This window comes from Nannobrachium achirus, assembly GCF_963921795.1.
Source record: "Nannobrachium achirus genome assembly, chromosome: 13".
Taxonomy (NCBI): Eukaryota; Metazoa; Chordata; class Actinopteri; order Myctophiformes; family Myctophidae; genus Nannobrachium; species Nannobrachium achirus.
In genome coordinates, this window is record NC_137833.1 from 63998397 (window position 1) to 64016539 (window position 18143).

Below are 18143 nucleotides of genomic sequence, written 5' to 3' on the forward strand. Positions count from 1 at the left end.
GGCTGTTAATGCGTAGCAGAATCCAACACATGGAAAATAATGAAAAATGCTCAAGATATTTTTTTAGAAAATTATCCCGGCCACGAAATGATATAGAATCAATAAAAGATGTAGATGGAAATTAACAAACAGATATGCAAAATATACTAACCACTGTCGGTACTTTTTACTCAGACCTCTACAGGAGGGAGGAGATGGACAGTGCAGCTTTAGAAGCCCTTCTATCTAAAGTAAATAAAAAAGTGGGTGATGGTAAGGAAAATCTGGACCGGGTACTTTCTGTTCATGAATTGACAAAAGCCATTGATAGCATGCAGAACAACAAGGCCCCAGGGGCAGATGGTCTACCCAAGGAGTTCTACGCCACCTTTTGGTCAGAGCTGAAGGACCCTCTTTTAGAGGTTTTCAATGAGAGTCTCCACTTGGGAAAATTACCATCTTCCATGAGAGAGGGTACTATCTCCCTATTGTTTAAAAAAGGTTGTAAAAAAGAAATTAAGAACTGGCGACCCCTTACATTATTGGGAGTTGATAGGAAAATTCTGGCCAAGGCCTTATTTTTTAGATTGCAGGATGTTGCAGGGGAAGTAGTGGGTGTCGACCAGACATGTGTAATACCTGGTCGAACCATGAGTGATAGCCTGGCTTTGGTGAGGGACTCCTACCTTTATGCCAAAGATCGAAAACGGGGAAGTTGCGATGGCTGCTGGAGGCGTGCGGTCTGAAATGCAAACCGAGTCGGATTCTAGTGAGGAAGAAGATGATACAAGAGGAATTGGAAATAAAAAAGGAAAGGGAAAGGAAACTGGTTAATGAGGGAAGTGTCAGCGATGAAGAAGATGAGTTTGTTGTTGGGATTACAGCAGAGAAACAAGTTGACAGAGTTTTCAGTGACCTAAATGCTGTGGGAAAGTTTGTTGTGGATCGCATTGGAAGAGTCAAGGGTGTAAGAACGACCAGAAATGGAATGGTGATAGTCGAATGCAAGAACGGGGAACAGGTTGACATGGCTTTGAATATTTACAAGTTTGATGTGTGCTCAGTGAATGTGTTCCGACTTGGGAGGAAAGAAAGGAGGATCAAAGGAGTGATAAGTGGCGTTCCTCTGGCAGTGAAGCCAGAGGGAATCTACAATGAGTATGAAGGAGAAGGTCTATGCGGTGCAAGAAGACTCACACGGTACAGAGAAGGGGTGCGAGAAGAAACAAAATCAATGTGCTTGACTTTTAAACTAGAGGTATTGCCAGAGAGAGTATACATCGGTTATTTGTGCTACAGAGTCAGGCCATATGAAAGAGGCCCACTCAGATGCTTTTGTTGTCAACAATATGGACATGTCGCAGCGGTCTGTAGGGAAAACAGAAAGTGTGGGAGGTGCGGTAAAGAAAACTGCAAGGATGAATGTAAAGAAGAACCAGCAAAGTGCATTCACTGTGGCGGAGAACACCACGCAGGGTCCCTACAGTGCCCGAGGAAAGTCAAGGAGATGGAAGTGAGAAAGGTGAGAGCAGGAAAGAGGGGTATGTCCTATGCCGAAGCATTGAGGAAGGTGGAGGGGAATAAAGAAACAATGACAGGAGGACTGGAAGAACAACAAGGTGAAAGGGAAAAAGCAGAGAGGCGTAGGCCTATGCCGATCTGCATGGACAGGAAACGTTTTTTGGCGTTCATCGCTATGGTCATCAATTGTGCAGTGGAGATACAGGGGAAGTCGGAAAGGATCAAGATGGTGTTGGATGCTGCAAGAAGGTTTCTAAATGTCATGGATGTCAGTGGAGAGGACCTGGACAATACCTTGAGAGAAGGATTCATGCCTACCCAGACTGTGTCTGGAGTAGGTGAATAGAGCGACACTACAGTCCAGTGGGTGGCGGTAATGCACCTTGAATGGTTTGCCAACCGCCAATAAACCCGATAGAAGAAGAAGAAGAAGAAGATCGAAAACTTCCACTTTGTATTTCTGCTCTGGATCTCGAAAAAGCCTTTGACAGGATATCTCATGAGTACTTGAAAGAAGTTTTGATAAGGTTTGGGTTTGGTCCTAAAATCAGGGCCTGGATTGACCTGCTGTACACCGATTGTGTCAGTAGAGTAATTGTAAATGGGCATGCTACAGAGACTTTTGCAGTCCAATCAGGCGTTAGACAGGGATGCCCCCTATCTGTTGTTCTGTTTATTTTGGTGATGGAACCTTTGGCCTGTGCAATTAGACAGGATCCATCAATCCATAGCCTTCGTGTCCCTGGTAGCGGTGGCAAGGAAGCCAAATTATCAGTGTACATGGATGACCTAACAGTCCTATGCACAGATAATCGATCAGTTTTTAAAGTCCTCCATTGGTGTGATAGGTTTTCTCTTGCGTCAGGGGCTAAATTGAATCGGGCCAAGAGTGAAATTCTGTACTTAAACTGGCCTGAGTCAAAACCAGATTTTGGCCTAATTGATAAAAAGGAAAGAATAAAAATCTTGGGTATAGAGATAGGAAATAATATGGAAACCTTTAATTGGGAAGCAAGACTCCCAACGATTAAAAGTAAGCTCATGAGGTGGGAGGAGAGAGAACTGACCTTTACTGGGAAAGTTCTGGTTATAAAAGCGGAAAAACGCCTCGCGGTGCGAGGCGTTGTGTGCTTGTAGATCTGCTGTTTTCACTACTTTTGTGCAACAGCCTTGTATGGTGAAGCAGGGCTTTGCTTTGCGAAAGAGATACGAGGTTTCTGCCCGACAGTGACGATTTACTTTGTTGGCAGCCCAGCCCCCAAAATGGAACGAAGGCCGACATTTTATTTAGATTTTTTTCCTAATGACCGGGCCGGGAATGAACCGGCCGTTCGGGAGTTGTCCCGCTTTTCCCAATGGCCAGCACGTCCCTGATGAAAACCCCCCCCGCCTGCTCCCTGTGCCTCATTCCTTCTTAGCGTCACTGAGAAGATCAATTTTTAGATTTGTATGGGGTTCTGAACAAGAAAAACTTAAACGTGATATAATGTACAGGCCTTTGGATAAAGGGGGGAAAGGAGTTCCAGAACTAGGCTCAAAACTTAATGCCTTGTTTTTAACATCTATTTTGAATGCTGTTTTAAAGGAAAATAACACTGTTTTGTGGGCATATTTTGCCAAATTTTGGGTTGGTTATAAGATTTTCAGAACCATGGGCAAAAGACCCCCTCTTGACACACCACATGCAGAATTTAGGCCCCCACTATATGATAAGGTCCTAACCCTTGTCACAGCGGCTGGCTTGGGTACAGTTCCAGTAGGTCTTGTGAACCGGAAAGTTGTTGAAAGGGGCTTATCACCGGATATTTTTAGACTAGTGCCTGTAAGAACCTTGATTGAAACTAATTGTGTTAAAGTCTGGAGGAATGTTAATTGCCCGTTTCTTTTTAATGTTCATAAGGATTTGTCTTGGAAAATAGTACATAACTGTCTTCCTACAAAATCCTTTTTTCACAGAAGAGGGTCTGCAATAAATAATAAATGTCCACGGACAGTTTGTGGTAAGGAGGAGAGTGTATCTCATGTAATGCGCTCATGTTATTTTTCAAAGAAGGTGTGGGGTATTTTAAGACCATGGTTGACTAGCCTCTATAGAGACCCGACAGAGATGGACATAATGTATGGTTCCTTTGATTCAAATAAAAATGAAAAATGGAAAAGATGGTGGATTGCTATCAATTGTATAAAGGATGCCATTTGGAAATGTAGGAACCTGCTATTCCATAAAAGATATTCTATGCCAGCACAAGCTGTGGTGAATTTTAGCCTTACATTGGTTAAAGACTATATTATAATAGAAAAAAAGGATAACGATGCAGACTTGAAAAGGTTGTGGAATATGGACGAGTTTGTTGTAACTCAAAGGCTAATGGATGTATTTTAATGAATTTGTGAAATGTATTAAGTTATTATTGCGTTGTTGAAAACTATGTAATGTAATATTTTTGCCTGAAATTAATAAAAGCCTTAAAAGTCAAGTCTACTGAGACGCGATTATTGCTAGTTGAAAACTTTACCCAATACCCCGCCAGGATGACTTGAAATATAGTCAGCCATGGCAATTTTTGCCAGTCTCTCAGGAGACCTTATAACTGTGAAAAGGAATGCAATTTGTCTTATTAATAGGTGTGAAACTGGTTTTATGCATGTTAAGTTCACAGCTGTATGTTGTTGGCTGAAGTCTGCATTGCTGTAACAGTTGTAGAGTTTCTGTGGTGTAATAACTCTAGGCTTTGAAACCAGCAAATCCCTTTGACACAGTGTTTTAATATCAAAATGAAATGCACTTTGGCTATTCTGAAGAAGCAGCCCTAGGCATGCAATTAATGCCAATGAATAACCAGATAGACCAGTTATTACACAGATGAAGAAGTAATTGGAGAATACAGGTATCGATCCCGTCACCTCTCGCATGCTAAGCAAGCACTCTACCATCTGAGCTAATTCCCCTTCAGTTGAGCTGTTCCACAAGGTAGTTCAATGTCGAGGATTGGTCCCAGAATTAACCTAAAAACACCCTTATGAGCTCAACTCTAACTACAGTATATAATCAGAGTTCTAAGTAGTACGATAAAAGGTTTGGGGGGAAGGGAAGAGCCATGTAAATGTGATCCCTGTATGTGGCTCAAAAGGGACCTCTAAGCAGAGCCTGGATAGCTCAGTCGGTAGAGCATCAGACTTTTAATCTGAGGGTCCAGGGTTCAAGTCCCTGTTCAGGCGTTGCTTTCATGCTGGCAAGACTATGTGAATGTTTGAGAAAACAAACTGTGCACCCACTGCGCACCAAATGATGTGGAAACTGAGCTACGCTTCCTAACCACCTGTCCACTGTACCAAGTCATCAGAGACACATACTCCCCACAGATCCCATGCCTGCTGGGAGTAAAACAATGTGCAAACACAGCAGCATGATGTTGAGGTCAGTTCCTAGTGGAGAACATTAGCAACCCATGCATAAGGTTACGTTAATGCATAAGTGGCTGTGTGTTTTACACTCTTGCAAATCTAATGCAGTGCCATGTAAATTTGATCCCTCTATCTGGCTCCAAAGTGGCCTCTAAGCAGAGCCTGGATAGCTCAGACGGTAGAGCATCAGACTTTTAATCTGAGGGTCCAGGGTTCAAGTCCCTGTTCAGGTGGCCCATTTGTGCTTGCAAGACTGTTTGAGGTGCTAGGATGCTTTGCAAAATGATGTTGCAGTCAGGTCCTAGTGGAGCTTATCAGTCTCTGCTTAAGGTTACATTCATGCATAAGTGGCTGTGTGTTTTACACTCTTGAAAATCTAATACAGCATTTACTGACTCAACTGCAAAGTGAAAGCTTTCAAGTATAATCTTGTCTGGAGAATGCGGGCATCGGTCCCGCCACCTCTCGCATGCAAAGCGAGCGCTCTACCATCTGAGCTAATTCCCCTCAGAAAAGGGAAATGTTAAGTGGAATCTTCCCTCTGACCAAGTGTTTTAATATCAAAAGGAAAAGCACTTTAGCCATTCTGAACCGGCTGCCCATCAGTAATGAGAGAGCAGTTATTACACAAGTTATTACACAGCTGAACAAGCAATTGGATAATACGGGTATCGATCCCGTCACCTCTCGCATGCTAAGCGAGCACTCTACCATCTGAGCTAATTCCCCACTAGCTTGACAGTTCAATGTAGAGAATTGGTCCTAGAATGAACTCAAAGCACACAAGTGTACTAAAGCCATTAGTGCTTAACTCACACTGTATAATCAGAGTTCTAAACAGTACGATGAAGGCTTCGAGAAAACATGCCATGTAATGTGCTCTCAAATTTGCTTTCTTTATGTGGCTCCAAAGTGCATTGCTGTAAGATATGGGAGAAAAGGCCAGATACTGTATTGAACTTAGTGAATTCAAGGGACCCCACCCCATTGTGTGTGCGTGGTCAACGTAAACTATAAGAAAATAAAGCGCAAAGAGTTGTGAGAGAGGCAGTATGACAGCCAGCCTTCCACAACTCCAATGTGCCATCTACAGCTTGTATGTTTCCTTAACGAGCGGTCGTTCACGTAGGCCTATGTGACAATAGCCTATACTGAGAAGTATCAGAGCACACACCACGCTTAAAGTGTCTACACATTCAGGAGTCATAGAATCATGTGAGCTTTCAGCTCTACTCTTGCGCAGAGGCAATTTCGTAGTCTATGAAGTTCTACTGAGACGCGATTATTGCTAGTTGAAAACTTTACCCAATACCCCGCCAGGATGACTTGAAATATAGTCAGCCATGGCAATTTTTGCCAGTCTCTCAGGAGACCTTATAACTGTGAAAAGTAATGCAATTTGTCTTATTAATAGGTGTGAAACTGGTTTTATGCATGTCAAGTTCACAGCTGTATGTTGTTTGCTGAAGTCTGCATTGCTGTAACAGTTGTAGAGTGTCTGTGGTGTAATAACTCTAGGCTTTGAAACCAGCAAATCCCTCTGACACAGTGTTTTAATATCAAAATGAAATGCACTTTGGCTATTCTGAAGAAGCAGCTCTACGCATGCAATTAATGCCAATCAATAACCAGAGAGACCAGTTATTACACAGATGAAGAAGTAATTGGAGAATACGGGTATCGATCCCGTCACCTCTCGCATGCTAAGCGAGCACTCTACCATCTGAGCTAATTCCCCTTCAGTTGAGCTGTTCCACAAGGTAGTTCAATGTCGAGGATTGGTCCCAGAATTAACCTAAACACACCCTCATGAGCTCAACTCTAACTACAGTATATAATCAGAGTTCTAAGTAGTACGATAAAAGGTTTGGGGGGAGGGGAAGAGCCATGTAAATGTGATCCCTGTATGTGGCTCAAAAGGGACCTCTAAGCAGAGCCTGGATAGCTCAGTCGGTAGAGCATCAGACTTTTAATCTGAGGGTCCAGGGTTCAAGTCCCTGTTCAGGCGTTGCATTCATGCTGGCAAGACTATGTGAATGTTTGAGAAAACAAACTGTGCACCCACTGCGCACCAAATGATGTGGAAACTGAGCTACACTTCCTAACCACCTGTCCACTGTACCAAGTCATCAGAGACACATACTCCCCACAGATCCCATACTTGCTGGGAGAAGTAAAACAATGTGCAAACACAGCAGCATGATGTTGAGGTCAGTTCCTAGTGGAGAACATTAGCAACCCATGCATAAGGTTACGTTAATGCATAAGTGGCTGTGTGTTTTACACTCTTGCAAATCTAATGCAGTGCCATGTAAATTTGATCCCTCTATCTGGCTCCAAAGTGGCCTCTAAGCAGAGCCTGGATAGCTCAGACGGTAGAGCATCAGACTTTTAATCTGAGGGTCCAGGGTTCAAGTCCCTGTTCAGGCGGCCCATGTGTGCTTGCAAGACTGTTTGAGGTGCTAGGATGCTTTGCAAAATGATGTTGCAGTCAGGTCCTAGTGGAGCCTATCAGTCTCTGCTTAAGGTTACATTCATGCATAAGTGGCTGTGTGTTTTACACTCTTGAAAATCTAATACAGCATTTACTGACTCAACTGCAAAGTGAAAGCTTTCAAGTATAATCTTGTCTGGAGAATGCGGGCATCGGTCCCGCCACCTCTCGCATGCAAAGCGAGCGCTCTACCATCTGAGCTAATTCCCCTCAGAAAAGGGAAATGTTAAGTGGAATCTTCCCTCTGACCAAGTGTTTTAATATCAAAAGGAAAAGCACTTTAGCCATTCTGAACCGGCTGCCCATCAGTAATGAGAGAGCAGTTATTACACAAGTTATTACACAGCTGAACAAGCAATTGGAGAATACGGGTATCGATCCCGTCACCTCTCGCATGCTAATCGAGCACTCTACCATCTGAGCTAATTCCCCACTAGCTTGACAGTTCAATGTAGAGAATTGGTCCTAGAATGAACTCAAAGCACACAAGTGTACTAAAGCCATTAGTGCTTAACTCACACTGTATAATCAGAGTTCTAAACAGTACGATGAAGGCTTCGAGAAAACATGCCATGTAATGTGCTCTCAAATTTGCTTTCTTTATGTGGCTCCAAAGTGCATTGCTGTAAGATATGGGAGAAAAGGCCAGATACTGTATTGAACTTAGTGAATTCAAGGGACCCCACCCCATTGTGTGTGCGTGGTCAACGTAAACTATAAGAAAATAAAGCGCAAAGAGTTGTGAGAGAGGCAGTATGACAGCCAGCCTTCCACAACTCCAATGTGCCATCTACAGCTTGTATGTTTCCTTAACGAGCGGTCGTTCACGTAGGCCTATGTGACAATAGCCTATACGGAGAAGTATCAGAGCACCCACCACGCTTAAAGTGTCTACACATTCAGGAGTCATAGAATCATGTGAGCTTTCAGCTCTACTCTTGCGCAGAGGCAATTTCGTAGTCTATGAAGTTCTACTGAGACGCGATTATTGCTAGTTGAAAACTTTACCCAATACCCCGCCAGGATGACTTGAAATATAGTCAGCCATGGCAATTTTTGCCAGTCTCTCAGGAGACCTTATAACTGTGAAAAGTAATGCAATTTGTCTTATTAATAGGTGTGAAACTGGTTTTATGCATGTCAAGTTCACAGCTGTATGTTGTTTGCTGAAGTCTGCATTGCTGTAACAGTTGTAGAGTTTCTGTGGTGTAATAACTCTAGGCTTTGAAACCAGCAAATCCCTCTGACACAGTGTTTTAATATCAAAAAGAAATGCACTTTGGCTATTCTGAAGAAGCAGCTCTACGCATGGAATTAATGCCAATCAATAACCAGAGAGACCAGTTATTACACAGATGAAGAAGTAATTGGAGAATACGGGTATCGATCCCGTCACCTCTCGCATGCTAAGCGAGCACTCTACCATCTGAGCTAATTCCCCTTCAGTTGAGCTGTTCCACAAGGTAGTTCAATGTCGAGGATTGGTCCCAGAATTAACCTAAACACACCCTCATGAGCTCAACTCTAACTACAGTATATAATCAGAGTTCTAAGTAGTACGATAAAAGGTTTGGGGGGAGGGGAAGAGCCATGTAAATGTGATCCCTGTATGTGGCTCAAAAGGGACCTCTAAGCAGAGCCTGGATAGCTCAGTCGGTAGAGCATCAGACTTTTAATCTGAGGGTCCAGGGTTCAAGTCCCTGTTCAGGCGTTGCATTCATGCTGGCAAGACTATGTGAATGTTTGAGAAAACAAACTGTGCACCCACTGCAGACCAAATGATGTGGAAACTGAGCTACACTTCCTAACCACCTGTCCACTGTACCAAGTCATCAGAGACACATACTCCCCACAGATCCCATACCTGCTGGGAGAAGTAAAACAATGTGCAAACACAGCAGCATGATGTTGAGGTCAGTTCCTAGTGGAGAACATTAGCAACCCATGCATAAGGTTACGTTAATGCATAAGTGGCTGTGTGTTTTACACTCTTGCAAATCTAATGCAGTGCCATGTAAATTTGATCCCTCTATCTGGCTCCAAAGTGGCCTCTAAGCAGAGCCTGGATAGCTCAGACGGTAGAGCATCAGACTTTTAATCTGAGGGTCCAGGGTTCAAGTCCCTGTTCAGGCGGCCCATTTGTGCTTGCAAGACTGTTTGAGGTGCTAGGATGCTTTGCAAAATGATGTTGCAGTCAGGTCCTAGTGGAGCTTATCAGTCTCTGCTTAAGGTTACATTCATGCATAAGTGGCTGTGTGTTTTACACTCTTGAAAATCGAATACAGCATTTACTGACTCAACTGCAAAGTGAAAGCTTTCAAGTATAATCTTGTCTGGAGAATACGGGCATCGGTCCCGCCACCTCTCGCATGCAAAGCGAGCGCTCTACCATCTGAGCTAATTCCCCTGAGAAAAGGGAAATGTTAAGTGGAATCTTCCCTCTGACCAAGTGTTTTAATATCAAAAGGAAAAGCACTACAGCCATTCTGAACCGGCTGCCCATCAGTAATGAGAGAGCAGTTATTACACAAGTTATTACACAGCTGAACAAGCAATTGGAGAATACGGGTATCGATCCCATCACCTCTCGCATGCTAAGCGAGCACTCTACCATCTGAGCTACTTCCCCACTAGCTTGACAGTTCAATGTAGAGAATTGGCCCTAGAATGAACTCAAAGCACACAAGTGTACTAAAGCCATTAGTGCTTAACTCACACTGTATAATCAGAGTTCTAAACAGTACGATGAAGGCTTCGAGAAAACATGCCATGTAATGTGCTCTCAAATGTGCTTTCTTTATGTGGCTCCAAAGTGCATTGCTGTAAGATATGGGAGAAAAGGCCAGATACTGTATTGAACTTAGTGAATTCAAGGGACCCCACCCCATTGTGTGTGCGTGGTCAACGTAAACTATAAGAAAATAAAGCGCAAAGAGTTGTGAGAGAGGCAGTATGACAGCCAGCCTTCCACAACTCCAATGTGCCATCTACAGCTTGTATGTTTCCTTAACGAGCGGTCGTTCACGTAGGCCTATGTGACAATAGCCTATACTGAGAAGTATCAGAGCACCCACCACGCTTAACCCTTAACCCTTAAGTGCTGTTCGGGTCATTTTGACCCGTTTTACATTTTCCTTTGGAAAAAAAAGGTAGAAGTTAAAAATGTTTCCACCTGAAACTCACTGGCCTTAAAGATTCTTCTGAGATGAACATGTAAAAAAAATATTTTTGCACTACACCCATGCTACACCCCCCTCATATTTTTTGAACCTTAAGTGCTGTTCGGGTCATTTTGACCCGGAAGCACAGAAATACACAGTATTATGCCAAAACACAGACACACAGTCACCCCCACTTCTAACACCCCCCTTCCGAAGCCCCATTCCGAATCCTCCCCCCCTTCCTATAAGCATGAGCAATATTGCCCAGTATTAAATGAAGTAGTTTTTTTTACATGGATTTCAGCTAAATCAGTAAAAACGCCTAGCTCTTTCAGTGTTTAATGTGATAGAGCAAAGCAGAAATGCAAACATTTACCAAATATATCATATGAATTGTTTGGTATTGAGTCAAAGTCAATGTATCATGATGATTTGTTAAGTTAAAATTTATATTAGTGTTGTTTTTTTTAAACCAAATATCCACCGGGTCAAAATGACCCGAACAGAACGAAGGTGTAGTGAATCTGAACAGAACAGATTCACTACACCTTCGTTCTGTTCGGGTCATTTTGACCCGGGGGATATTTGGTTTAAAAAAAACAACACTAATATAAATTTTAACTTAACAAATCATCATGATACATTAACTTTGACTCAATACCAAACAATTCATATGATATATATGGTAAATGTTTGCATTTCTGCTTTGCTATATCACATTAAACACTGAAAGAGCTAGGCGTTTTTTACTGATTTAGCTCAAATTCATGTAAAAAAAAACTACTTTGTTTAATACTGGGCAATATTGCTCATGCTTATAGGAAAAAAATAAAATCAGAATGGGGCTTCGGAAGGGGGGTGTTAGACGTGGGGGTGACTGTGTGTCTGTGTTTTGGATTAATACTGTGTATATCTGTGCTTCCGGGTCAAAATGACCCGAACAGCACTTAAGGTTCAAAAAATATGAGGGGGGTGTAGCATGGGTGTAGTGCAAAAATATTTTTTTTACATGTTCATCTCAGAAGAATCTTTAAGGCCAGTGAGTTTCAGGTGGAAAAAAAATAAACTTCTACCTTTTTTTTCCAAATGAAAATGTAAACCGGGTCAAAATGACCCGAACAGAACTTAAGGGTTAAAGTGTCTACACATTCAGGAGTCATAGAATCATGTGAGCTTTCAGCTCTACTCTTGCGCAGAGGCAATTTCGTAGTCTATGAAGTTCTACTGAGACGCGATTATTGCTAGTTGAAAACTTTACCCAATACCCCGCCAGGATGACTTGAAATATAGGCAGCCATGGCAATTTTTGCCAGTCTCTCAGGAGACCTTATAACTGTGAAAAGTAATGCAATTTGTCTTATTAATAGGTGTGAAACTGGTTTTATGCATGTCAAGTTCACAGCTGTATGTTGTTTGCTGAAGTCTGCATTGCTGTAACAGTTGTAGAGTGTCTGTGGTGTAATAACTCTAGGCTTTGAAACCAGCAAATCCCTCTGACACAGTGTTTTAATATCAAAATGAAATGCACTTTGGCTATTCTGAAGAAGCAGCTCTACGCATGCAATTAATGCCAATCAATAACCAGAGAGACCAGTTATTACACAGATGAAGAAGTAATTGGAGAATACGGGTATCGATCCCGTCACCTCTCGCATGCTAAGCGAGCACTCTACCATCTGAGCTAATTCCCCTTCAGTTGAGCTGTTCCACAAGGTAGTTCAATGTCGAGGATTGGTCCCAGAATTAACCTAAACACACCCTCATGAGCTCAACTCTAACTACAGTATATAATCAGAGTTCTAAGTAGTACGATAAAAGGTTTGGGGGGAGGGGAAGAGCCATGTAAATGTGATCCCTGTATGTGGCTCAAAAGGGACCTCTAAGCAGAGCCTGGATAGCTCAGTCGGTAGAGCATCAGACTTTTAATCTGAGGGTCCAGGGTTCAAGTCCCTGTTCAGGCGTTGCATTCATGCTGGCAAGACTATGTGAATGTTTGAGAAAACAAACTGTGCACCCACTGTGCACCAAATGATGTGGAAACTGAGCTACACTTCCTAACCACCTGTCCACTGTACCAAGTCATCAGAGACACATACTCCCCACAGATCCCATACTTGCTGGGAGAAGTAAAACAATGTGCAAACACAGCAGCATGATGTTGAGGTCAGTTCCTAGTGGAGAACATTAGCAACCCATGCATAAGGTTACGTTAATGCATAAGTGGCTGTGTGTTTTACACTCTTGCAAATCTAATGCAGTGCCATGTAAATTTGATCCCTCTATCTGGCTCCAAAGTGGCATCTAAGCAGAGCCTGGATGGCGCCTGCTGTGACTTCTCTGTCGAGGTTGGGCCGCCAATCGCTGTCCCCGTTTCCCTGAAATGTCTTAGAAAAAGGACCAAACAAATCTCTCGCGCCTCTGACAAAACGGCCAATCTCGGCGGCGCGATCGTTGTTTCCCTGAATTTTGCTGGAAAACGGACCAGCTGCGGGATTACCAGCAATCAAGCAAGCCCCTCCACCTCCAGAATCAACAGACACTCACTCGACAGCCATTCTTCCGCGTTCCTGCACGCAGAAGCCAGCCAAGGAATAAATAAAAGATACAGTATTGCACAGGACCTGCCAAACTACACAGACTGCGTGGGAATCATTTTAATATTCAATTTGATTGACTGATCATTAATGTTACAGGCTTACAGCCGATCGCTTTGATTATGGACTGCTGCTGCTGCTGCTGCATGTCGCGTATTGCATCTGAAACTGAAACACTGTCTGGTTGAAACATCACCCCTGGAATTATTATTCCTGCTGCAGGCCTAAATGCTCCAGTTATTTTATTTGTGTACTATGTGTAGTCTGTTTGAGAAGAAGCACAAACACTTTATTTATAGATGAATAACTCCGCATGCTGGGTTTCCTTTATTGCGCGATTTGGGCTGGTGCACGATTAAATTATTAATTCATTAGTTAATGCTTGTTTTTGCCTTCAATTACATTACAAATAAATCAAACCAACCACTCATTCAGTTAATAATAGTAGCCTACCTAGAATACCTATACTGTAATTATCAGAAGTGATAGTGTCAGTTCCTCCTTGTGTCAATTCTATTCAAAGAAATGATTAGCGAAGCATTGTTGACATTCACTCTTTCAGTTTGATTAATTCATTGCACAGCAAATAAAGACCCGATTACAAACGTTTTCTATAACAAGTAATTGTAGATGATAGTTATAATTTATATCATATCAATTATGGTTTTATATAAAGGCAAGCAAAGCTCAGAGCTTTGAGAATCAATGTCGGGGAATATCCATTTGGAGCGCAACACTGGAGAGCTGGTAGATGGCTATTTTCAAATGCCAACGTTTCAATATATACAGATTTAATAGGGACACAATACAATCATTGGTCATGCTCTGCTTCTAAGGAATGAGGAGACATTTTTTGTTTTGTTTAAATCGCTTCATAATGACCAACTTACTTGACCAAGGCATGATTGAATAGACGGTGTTGCTCCCTAGCTGCGTAATGCGCGGCGCGCCACACACAAAAAAACAGAGTTACAAGATATCAACGCATTGTGTCATGGCGTGTCGACGGCTTATACATCTGTTATTTTGGACACATGGTCATGGAGAGATTTGGAGACGGCAGCGCATCAACCCGACATTTCGGTGACTGCAGAACGCAAGTAGATTGCGGTTAATAATCTATAGAATAAGGCTACAAAACACTTCATAGACTATTTGATTTATTTCTGAGCTAGTAAAACACTTCATAGATGTTTCTAAATCTAAAGAACAATCAATGACAACGGCTTCTAACAGAAATAGTGTTTTTATTAGGCTATTAGGCAACGCAACAAATGCAAATGATCAAGCATGCCATATCCTATAAATAGCCTATAGTCTATAAAGAAAAATATAGGCTGACAGCCTATAAAAAGGCAATAAAAAACTATAGAGTAAAGGTGGGTTGAAGGTTAATGTTGATCGCCCGAGCTGCTTTAATTCCCAGACCCTATATGGTCATTTCTCAAACAATTAGGCTACTCTTAGTCAAATTTGTATTTATTCTGTGAACTCTCTATTTATTTTATTGTATGACATGTGTTAGTATAGGACGGGACCTATCTCCCTTTCTATTTATGCTATCAATTAAACATCACGCCTGTGTGGCTGTGGCGCTCATGGCGCGTCATGGACATTTATATAACCCCGATTGCAATAACAGTGGTCAGTAGTCCTACATGGCAACAGGCTATAGTGTTGTCTGTCAAAATATATTTTATTTCAAGACTATAAAAAGCTTAGGCTATATGGTCACCGCATATCCTATAGCCTACGTGATTATGTGCCTATTCATATGTTTTTCAAACAAGCAAACACATCTAAGAAATTACATATAAAAAGAATAAGAAGAAGTAGGCTAGGCCTACTGAAAATAGCCAACTACAAGCTCACATCAAGTCGAGACGCGTTGTGAGCTTGTAGATCTGCTGTTTTCACTAGTTTGGGTCCCAGCCAGGAAAACGTCTAATCAATGATGTCGGATATAAATTGCGTCTGCACGGTAACCGGACAATATTTAGGTGGTTGTCAGAAAGAAACGTGCATGCACCCACTGTAGCGCACGCACTGTAAGTCACCCAGATACATCTCTCGTTCTTTTGATTGAATACTTTAATAGCAGTTTGCATATAAAAATCACAGGGACAGGGCAGTATTACTTGTTGCTTCATGTCACGTTCATGTTAATGTGTTATGGTTACGTTATGGTATAAAGGTTCCGTCTGGACTTGATCTTGATGTCGGGTGTGTGTGGTTTACTATGATTGGCGGAGCGTATCATTTTCTGTTGGCGCGACCTCGACAAACACGCGATGGCCTTGGCGCAGACGGTAGAGCATCAGACTTTTAATCTGAGGGTCCAGGGTTCAAGTCCCTGTTCAGGCGGCCCATTTGTGCTTGCAAGACTGTTTGAGGTGCTAGGATGCTTTGCAAAATGATGTTGCAGTTAGGTCCTAGTGGAGCTTATCAGTCTCTGCTTAAGGTTACATTCATGCATAAGTGGCTGTGTGTTTTACACTCTTGAAAATCTAATACAGCATTTACTGACTCAACTGCAAAGTGAAAGCTTTCAAGTATAATCTTGTCTGGAGAATGCGGGCATCGGTCCCGCCACCTCTCGCATGCAAAGCGAGCGCTCTACCATCTGAGCTAATTCCCCTCAGAAAAGGGAAATGTTAAGTGGAATCTTCCCTCTGACCAAGTGTTTTAATATCAAAAGGAAAAGCACTTTAGCCATTCTGAACCGGCTGCCCATCAGTAATGAGAGAGCAGTTATTACACAAGTTATTACACAGCTGAACAAGCAATTGGAGAATACGGGTATCGATCCCGTCACCTCTCGCATGCTAAGCGAGCACTCTACCATCTGAGCTAATTCCCCACTAGCTTGACAGTTCAATGTAGAGAATTGGTCCTAGAATGAACTCAAAGCACACAAGTGTACTAAAGCCATTAGTGCTTAACTCACACTGTACAATCAGAGTTCTAAAAAGTACGATGAAGGCTTCGAGAAAACATGCCATGTAATGTGCTCTCAAATTTGCTTTCTTTATGTGGCTCCAAAGTGCATTGCTGTAAGATATGGGAGAAAAGGCCAGATACTGTATTGAACTTAGTGAATTCAAGGGACCCCACCCCATTGTGTGTGCGTGGTCAACGTAAACTATAAGAAAATAAAGCGCAAAGAGTTGTGAGAGAGGCAGTATGACAGCCAGCCTTCCACAACTCCAATGTGCCATCTACAGCTTGTATGTTTCCTTAACGAGCGGTCGTTCACGTAGGCCTATGTGACAATAGCCTATACTGAGAAGTATCAGAGCACCCACCACGCTTAAAGTGTCTACACATTCAGGAGTCATAGAATCATGTGAGCTTTCAGCTCTACTCTTGCGCAGAGGCAATTTCGTAGTCTATGAAGTTCTACTGAGACGCGATTATTGCTAGTTGAAAACTTTACCCAATACCCCGCCAGGATGACTTGAAATATAGTCAGCCATGGCAATTTTTGCCAGTCTCTCAGGAGACCTTATAACTGTGAAAAGTAATGCAATTTGTCTTATTAATAGGTGTGAAACTGGTTTTATGCATGTCAAGTTCACAGCTGTATGTTGTTTGCTGAAGTCTGCATTGCTGTAACAGTTGTAGAGTGTCTGTGGTGTAATAACTCTAGGCTTTGAAACCAGCAAATCCCTCTGACACAGTGTTTTAATATCAAAATGAAATGCACTTTGGCTATTCTGAAGAAGCAGCTCTACGCATGCAATTAATGCCAATCAATAACCAGAGAGACCAGTTATTACACAGATGAAGAAGTAATTGGAGAATACGGGTATCGATCCCGTCACCTCTCGCATGCTAAGCGAGCACTCTACCATCTGAGCTAATTCCCCTTCAGTTGAGCTGTTCCACAAGGTAGTTCAATGTCGAGGATTGGTCCCAGAATTAACCTAAACACACCCTCATGAGCTCAACTCTAACTACAGTATATAATCAGAGTTCTAAGTAGTACGATAAAAGGTTTGGGGGGAGGGGAAGAGCCATGTAAATGTGATCCCTGTATGTGGCTCAAAAGGGACCTCTAAGCAGAGCCTGGATAGCTCAGTCGGTAGAGCATCAGACTTTTAATCTGAGGGTCCAGGGTTCAAGTCCCTGTTCAGGCGTTGCATTCATGCTGGCAAGACTATGTGAATGTTTGAGAAAACAAACTGTGCACCCACTGCGCACCAAATGATGTGGAAACTGAGCTACACTTCCTAACCACCTGTCCACTGTACCAAGTCATCAGAGACACATACTCCCCACAGATCCCATACTTGCTGGGAGAAGTAAAACAATGTGCAAACACAGCAGCATGATGTTGAGGTCAGTTCCTAGTGGAGAACATTAGCAACCCATGCATAAGGTTACGTTAATGCATAAGTGGCTGTGTGTTTTACACTCTTGCAAATCTAATGCAGTGCCATGTAAATTTGATCCCTCTATCTGGCTCCAAAGTGGCCTCTAAGCAGAGCCTGGATAGCTCAGACGGTAGAGCATCAGACTTTTAATCTGAGGGTCCAGGGTTCAAGTCCCTGTTCAGGCGGCCCATTTGTGCTTGCAAGACTGTTTGAGGTGCTAGGATGCTTTGCAAAATGATGTTGCAGTTAGGTCCTAGTGGAGCTTATCAGTCTCTGCTTAAGGTTACATTCATGCATAAGTGGCTGTGTGTTTTACACTCTTGAAAATCTAATACAGCATTTACTGACTCAACTGCAAAGTGAAAGCTTTCAAGTATAATCTTGTCTGGAGAATGCGGGCATCGGTCCCGCCACCTCTCGCATGCAAAGCGAGCGCTCTACCATCTGAGCTAATTCCCCTCAGAAAAGGGAAATGTTAAGTGGAATCTTCCCTCTGACCAAGTGTTTTAATATCAAAAGGAAAAGCACTTTAGCCATTCTGAACCGGCTGCCCATCAGTAATGAGAGAGCAGTTATTACACAGCTGAACAAGCAATTGGAGAATACGGGTATC